This window comes from Argentina anserina, chromosome 4 (genome assembly GCF_933775445.1).
Source record: "Argentina anserina chromosome 4, drPotAnse1.1, whole genome shotgun sequence".
In the NCBI taxonomy this organism is placed as follows: Eukaryota; Viridiplantae; Streptophyta; class Magnoliopsida; order Rosales; family Rosaceae; genus Argentina; species Argentina anserina.
In genome coordinates, this window is record NC_065875.1 from 19010043 (window position 1) to 19017001 (window position 6959).

A 6959-nucleotide genomic window follows, 5' to 3' on the forward strand; every position below is an offset into this window, starting at 1 on the left:
TTTTCAGTCGAATTTCCTCATCTGCACCGTCTAATATCTAGATAATATTGTATACATCATCTCTGCAAAATTTCAGCCTATTTGGTGATCGTTAAGGTCTTACAAATCGAAAAACAAGTGAACGGATTGAAGTTTGTCAAACATGAACTGTTCATGTTTTTAACAGAAAAACGCAATTTTGAGGGCCATAACGATCACTAAATTGGCTGAAATTTTGCAGAGATGATCTAAAAAATATTATCTAGATACTAGATGGTAAAGATGAAGAAATTTAATCGAAAAAATGATGTAAAAATGGAAATCCGCACCAAAATAGTGGTGCGGACCTCTACAGCCAAAAAGAGTTGATTAAACATGCACGCTTACACATAATTACACGCATGTTTTTCTTTTTTCTTACGAAAAGAGCAATAACACAACTATATTAACTTTGTCAAAATGGACATAACAAATAAAATAGACTATTTGTTTTCTTTTTTTCTTGTTTTTTCTATTGGAATTTTGACTTCAATGTCATCGAAATTTGTTTTCTTAGTTGATATTTTTAACTTAGTTAAATTATACTGTTGATGTACGTACAAAAGAGAATACTACATTATATGATCTCATTTTATATCTATAAAACCTAGTTACATGTAGTAGTAATTGCAAGTTTTTTTATAGAGATTGTCAAAATAAATTTGAAATAAAATCTGAACAAAATAAGTTTAGAATTAAAAGAAAATTTCAGCAATATAAAAAGAGAATGCAGAGTGAACAAAGTAAGTTTATAATTGAAAAATTATGTTCGGTGAATAAAAAATTATTAAAAATTTGAAAATTTAGATATTTTAGATATTATAATTAGGTGAACAAAATAATTTGAAAATATAAAAAAAATATGTGAGATAATAAAAGAATGTGAGATGAATAAAGTGAGGTGGTAATATATCAAAAGAGAAATATTAAGTTAAAGTGAGGTATTTAATTCTATATGATATGTTCCCCGCATATGGTCGGTTGATTTGGATTTATGCTTATAGCCAAAGTTATGGGGTATGTCGTATGCCCATGTGATTTTGATTGAATAATTTTACTCTGTTTGAGGAGGAACGAAACGAGAATAATAATGACGTAATGGAACATAACGTAACAATTTATTGATTGATAATGGGGCCTATATATAGGCATTACATAACCTGAAACCCGTAGGATTCGGAGTCCTAATCTATTATAGAGATGAGAATCTATTTCTAACAAGAAACCTAATAAGGCTAAGACACACACGAGGGTAGAATAGTAATTCTCCTGGAACACTCCCCCTTGTGTCGCATGCCTAGGTTGCATGGTGTACACATCGTTGCCTCGGTAAAAACCTTGTTAAGCAAAATAAAAACCGCTTGGGTAAAAATAAAAGCTTGATCGAAGGGAAAAAGAGCACAATGCACCGTCTACATTTGATAGCATCATATGAGGTAGACTCCCCCTGAAGTCTACGAAACAACTCCCCTTGATTAGTGCCATAATCATGGAGTACCAAGTATAACGTATACAACGTTCATTACATGATTCTCAAACGTAGTCTTGGGCTAATGATTAATCATTAATCTAGCCACACATCCTTAGATTAAGCATGCTATACTTAGTCAAACTTAGATTTTAGGAAACAAGATTGCATAACAACTCAAAACAAGAGTTTGCAATGTAGAATTACCTTCACTCACTTAAACGGCCATAACGTCTTCCTCAAAATAGGTATCATCGAACCGTAAATTTTCTGGAAAGTAGACACTCGTGGCTTTCCAGTGACATAAAGTTCACAACCTAATTCGATTGGAGCAGTTCACCGTGTACTATCGAAGTTGAATGACTTGCAAATTCCCGGAAAGAACTGTCCTACTTTGCTAAAATGGCCATAACTCACTCAATATGAAAGCTATGAACAAATTGTTGGTGTCCCTGGAAAGTAGACACATAGACTTTTCCAATGGTACCAAATCACCATATTTCATTGAGCGAGCTGTCTTGTAGGTCTTGTTGAAGTTAACCTACGAAACTGAACAGATTCGATTTGTGACATTCAATATGTCTTCCGCAAATGAATGGGGGAATGGACCAAAGAATGACTGATTTTGGTCTGAGACGGAACTGTACGCATCATTTACGCTACCAGTGTCGACTGCTACACCAAGGCGTACGTTGATGTTGCTGGAGCTACTGGCGGCGTTGGTGTGGATAAGATTTGTATTGGTTCACTAAGTGTAGAACTAAACTCATGTCAAAGGAGCAATACAAGTCCAATGACGATGCCTAGGCGCATAGTTAATCACGTCATAATGAAAGCAATAGTGTCCCAACAACACTTACATATATGAATGTATAGCTCATTGAACTCTTCATCATCTTTACTTAGACAGAATCGAGAATCAAGAATTGGCTTTCATATGAACACTTATGGGTATGAGTTCTTGTAATCGATTGTACCATGTTCTCTAAAACGTCGCAATTTGATTACATAAGCTCTCCATGGTCTGGAGGCATTTAAAGTCCCTCAGGCACTCTCATATTTGCGTCAAGATCCCTTTACATATATTATATGAACACTATCATATGTTGCAAATCAGTTTTCATGGACACTACTACTGATCAAGTAGGGGAAATCAATTATGTCCATAACAAGAGAATATAACTCATCATAGTCAGTACTAGAATAATGAGATAATCTATGCGCCATAAGTCTTGCAAATATCACATGACTTCATCATTCTCATTACACTTACGAACAATGACTAATATAACAAGTCTAGTTCAGCTTGTATTGATTCTTTCCACTTCCGTCAATTTGCTCATCATTAATACTTTACAACAGAATAAGAGCATAAATGAATACATCATCAATCATGGGAGATCAATCCATTAAACACATGCACGCGCTTTATACGATCAATTTGAGAGATTTCTATTCTTCTCTAACATCAACAAAAGGAGTCTGGAGCGTCCCACAGAAACTTAGTTGATAAACATGTTTAGAGAATATCTGTTGATGATGGGTGAAATACTTGTGCCTATGCACCTCGCTTCTTTCTGGTTTCGGTTCTAGAGATTAATGGTCTCCCCTCATCTAGGTAGGAACCAAGGCCAAAGTTATGACCCTCACTAGTCCATCTTTGCGTTTGCCACCCTTGTTTTGTGGTGTAATACCACGGGCGCCGACAACACCACAGCATACGATGGTGTCATCGCGGGCTTCCTTCCCACTGTTAGGGATGGTGCCAACGGTGCTAGGACCAGGTCATATGAAATTCTCCCATATTCTGAGAGTTTCAACCTTACCGGCACATCACAGCATTTATGTGCGATCTCGTCACTTTCGCAATATCGGTAAAGTCATTGAGCATCGAATCTTTGACTTTTTGGAGGTCAATAATGCATTGCATTTTTCCTCTCTTTGAGTAGTGCGAGATCTTAATGAGACTTAGTGCCACACCACGTCAATTCCTAGCGTTAAAACCGGAATTGGAGCATTCCATATCTCCCCCTAACGACGGGAAGTATGTCTAATCAAAGTGACCGTCTGCTAAAATCACAGGAAAGAGATTCACGGTGGTAGATTGGAAATAGCGGACAAGTGTTGGTGATTTATAAATCATAACCAACCAAAATACTTAATCGTTTAATATAGACCCATTGAGATTACTACAATAGAGACACATAAACAATGTAACCAAATAGGCGTTAGTGAAAAGAACATTAGGATCGTATCCAGTAACCATCTGGTACGCACTAAACGCTTAGTGAGTTGTGGGTTTGAAACGAATAAGTGTCGCTGCATGTAACATCATTACATATCCCCATGCAAACGTCGTCGGGTTAGTACCTATAACCAAGTCTGAGCTCTGCTAGATCATGCAGTGAATGAACATGAGGAATAATATGTTCAACGATGATCCCAGTTGATATGCAAAATGAAATCATCAAAGTTGTGGAGGTGAACTCTCCAACGGTATCCAATCAATTAGATTTGAGAGGATGGGAAGGGTGCTGAGCCCTTAGGATGATGATCATAGCAAAAAACTGAGCAAATGCAGCGTTCAATGTGGAAAGCAAAGCGACGCGTGACCAATGCGTTGATATTCTTAACCTATACTTTAAAATACCGAAAAATGTCCGCATTCGGTTAGATAGGGTCCACTAATGTCACCTTAAATACTTTGTAAGAATGAAATGTTCTCGGTTAGAGCCTTAGTAAATAAGGACTTCCTTGAAATATATCAAGAGAATAAGCTTTGAAAAATGAGCGATGGACATAAGAGATTGCCATGGAGGTATTAGAAAACACGGGAGGTATCACAAGCTTCTGTGAAGGAGGGGATGCCGCCACCGACGACCTGAATGACATGGAGCCGCCAAGAGGGGCAGGCTCGGCCTCACAGTGTATGGCACGGATAGGCACGGCCTCACCGTGTGGAGCATGGGTGAGGTGATCCTCCAATCGCTTCGTGAACATGAAAAATAGATGATCATGTGAATTTCAAAAAACTCGAATCATCATATCTCGTTCAAAATGACCAAAAAATGATCATGTCAAAACTGAGAAGACAGCAAAACCGAACCCATGATTCAAAGAATCTTGAGTTACATAAAACTACTGCTGCAGACAAGAAAACTATGTCCGCATGCTAACAAAGCTACTATCTAAGCTTGAAAAAGCTACTGTCAATGGAATCTGACAGATTTATTCTCTCCATTCTTAACACAAATATCAAGATGAAAATGAATCATTGACATATATGGCCTTTTAAAACTTAGCAAGGCACGAAGATATAGAACACAATCTCCGCACGAGGTCCCTAAAAACAACTACATGCGTCGTAGGACAGTGTGGGTGGTTACGCAAGTATCAAGACACTCGATTTCACGGCGTGACTTTTTCAAAATGAAGATTAAGAGAGTCAACGACGCGGTGAACTTCTCTAGACAATACCCGTAGGATATTCTAAGAGGGAGAATTGAAACAAATGACAATCCCATCAAATGTATCACATGACAATAGAACTACATTCTTCAACTTAAAAGTTGGAAAAACATGGTATTGGAGTAGTTCAATACCAAACAATTAGGGTGGTAAAAACTATCCAATCGGTGCGGGTGGTCACTAATAATGATAAAATTGTTAGAGCTATGAAACGACCTGAAGAAAAACCGGAAAACCATGTCAAAAAAACTCAAAACCGGGTGAAATTTGGACTGGAAAAATGTGGCAGTAAATATTGCTGGAAATATGCCGGAAACATTGACGAGAAACGACGAAAATCTCGCCGGAAAACCGACCGGCGGAGGTCCGATTTGGCCAGCAAGGAGGCCGGCCCTGCATGTCTGACAGGGGACGCCGGCTGGAATCGGATGGTGGTGCCGGAAACGCCGGAAAGTGGCCGGAAGGTGGCCAAAACGTCGGAAAATGTTCCGGAAACGCCGGAACAGTAACCGAAAAAAACGACGTTAATTTTGACGTTCTGAGGTCCATTTTCCAAATTGCAAGGTCCAAATTCACAATATAGTGCTATTGGGGTCCCATGTAACCCAAAAGCGGCCAATTTAAAAACCACAAGAGTTGCAAACCTTGACCATTCATTCTAGGTTTAAGGCAAATAAAATTCTCACCAGTTCATCTAACGAGTACGAGAAATTTTACTGGAGATGCCAATATTTAATACAACACAAACAAACTTCCAATTCCAATAGACGACTTAAGCTAAAGTCGAGCAAGAAACATGGCAATGCCAACGTCATACTTGAAAAATAGTAAACAGAAAACATAGTCAAAATAGATTTACTAATCAAAAGTCCGTAGAAACAAAATCTTGCATATCGGATCAAGAGGAGCCTTAGCCTGAGGCTCAAAATATTTGCTTACTTGAGAATGAAAGAATGTTACGTTTCCATCTCCAAAATTATCTCAAGAAATAGATACAGGTGCCAAAAATAACATGCGTTTCTTGGATGTGGAGTATGCATCAAGGTTAACTCTGATAATACAACATCATAGACGATTATTGAATTACTTTAAGTGTGTCCTATAGAATTCGTTATTTTGGGGATCTTTTGTCAGCAAATAGTGATGCATCAGAGTAATGAATCAACTCAAATAAATGAGTACGTAGACCTTGGGATTATCGTTTATAGACATGAGTTTAAGAAAACTCAAACATTCAAATAACAGTCGCGATGACGACACATCCATAAGAAACGAGTGTTGTATAGGTTTCGAATAATCGAAACTATTCAAGTATGTAACAAGAATTAGAAAGGTTGTGATGTATATGATCACAAAATAATCGATGCATATCGGCGATTCTCATGATCGCACCCAAAACAGCGGTGCACTCAGGCGACTACACGAAATCGATTTATTCCCTTTAAATAATAACGTAACTCTCCTAGGACCGTCACACAAAAAACGTCGACCAAGAGGGCAATTATATCCCTCTTTGGTCTCATCGGCATTATAAGACATGAAAAAGGCTAATAGTGCCCGATAATTTATATATATAAGTTCAAAAATACCAAATTTAAGAAAAACATACTTGTTGGTCTGCCAAATAGACCGCATATAATGAAATTATTCTGCAAATCGATCGTCATGCAGGAAGTTGCTTGATAAATTTTTTTTCAATCTTCATCCGATGACATAAAAATCTTGGGAGGATACGATCGAAATCGTATGTAGATGACAAAAATATCGTCCATCTCGGCATGAATGTCCTCACCATAGTACGAGGAACAATGATTTTCCTATATGAGCACGTGCATTATTGTTAGAAATAAAAACATGCTAAAGAAAATTTAAATAATTAAACAGGAAAAAGGAAAAGGAACAAAAAAAGTTTAAAAGCCAAATAGGCTCAATTGTGCTCAGTGGAGCCATAGGCCTTGAATTATGGGCCGGGTCAGATCTGGAAAACGGATCGGGTCCTGCAGGT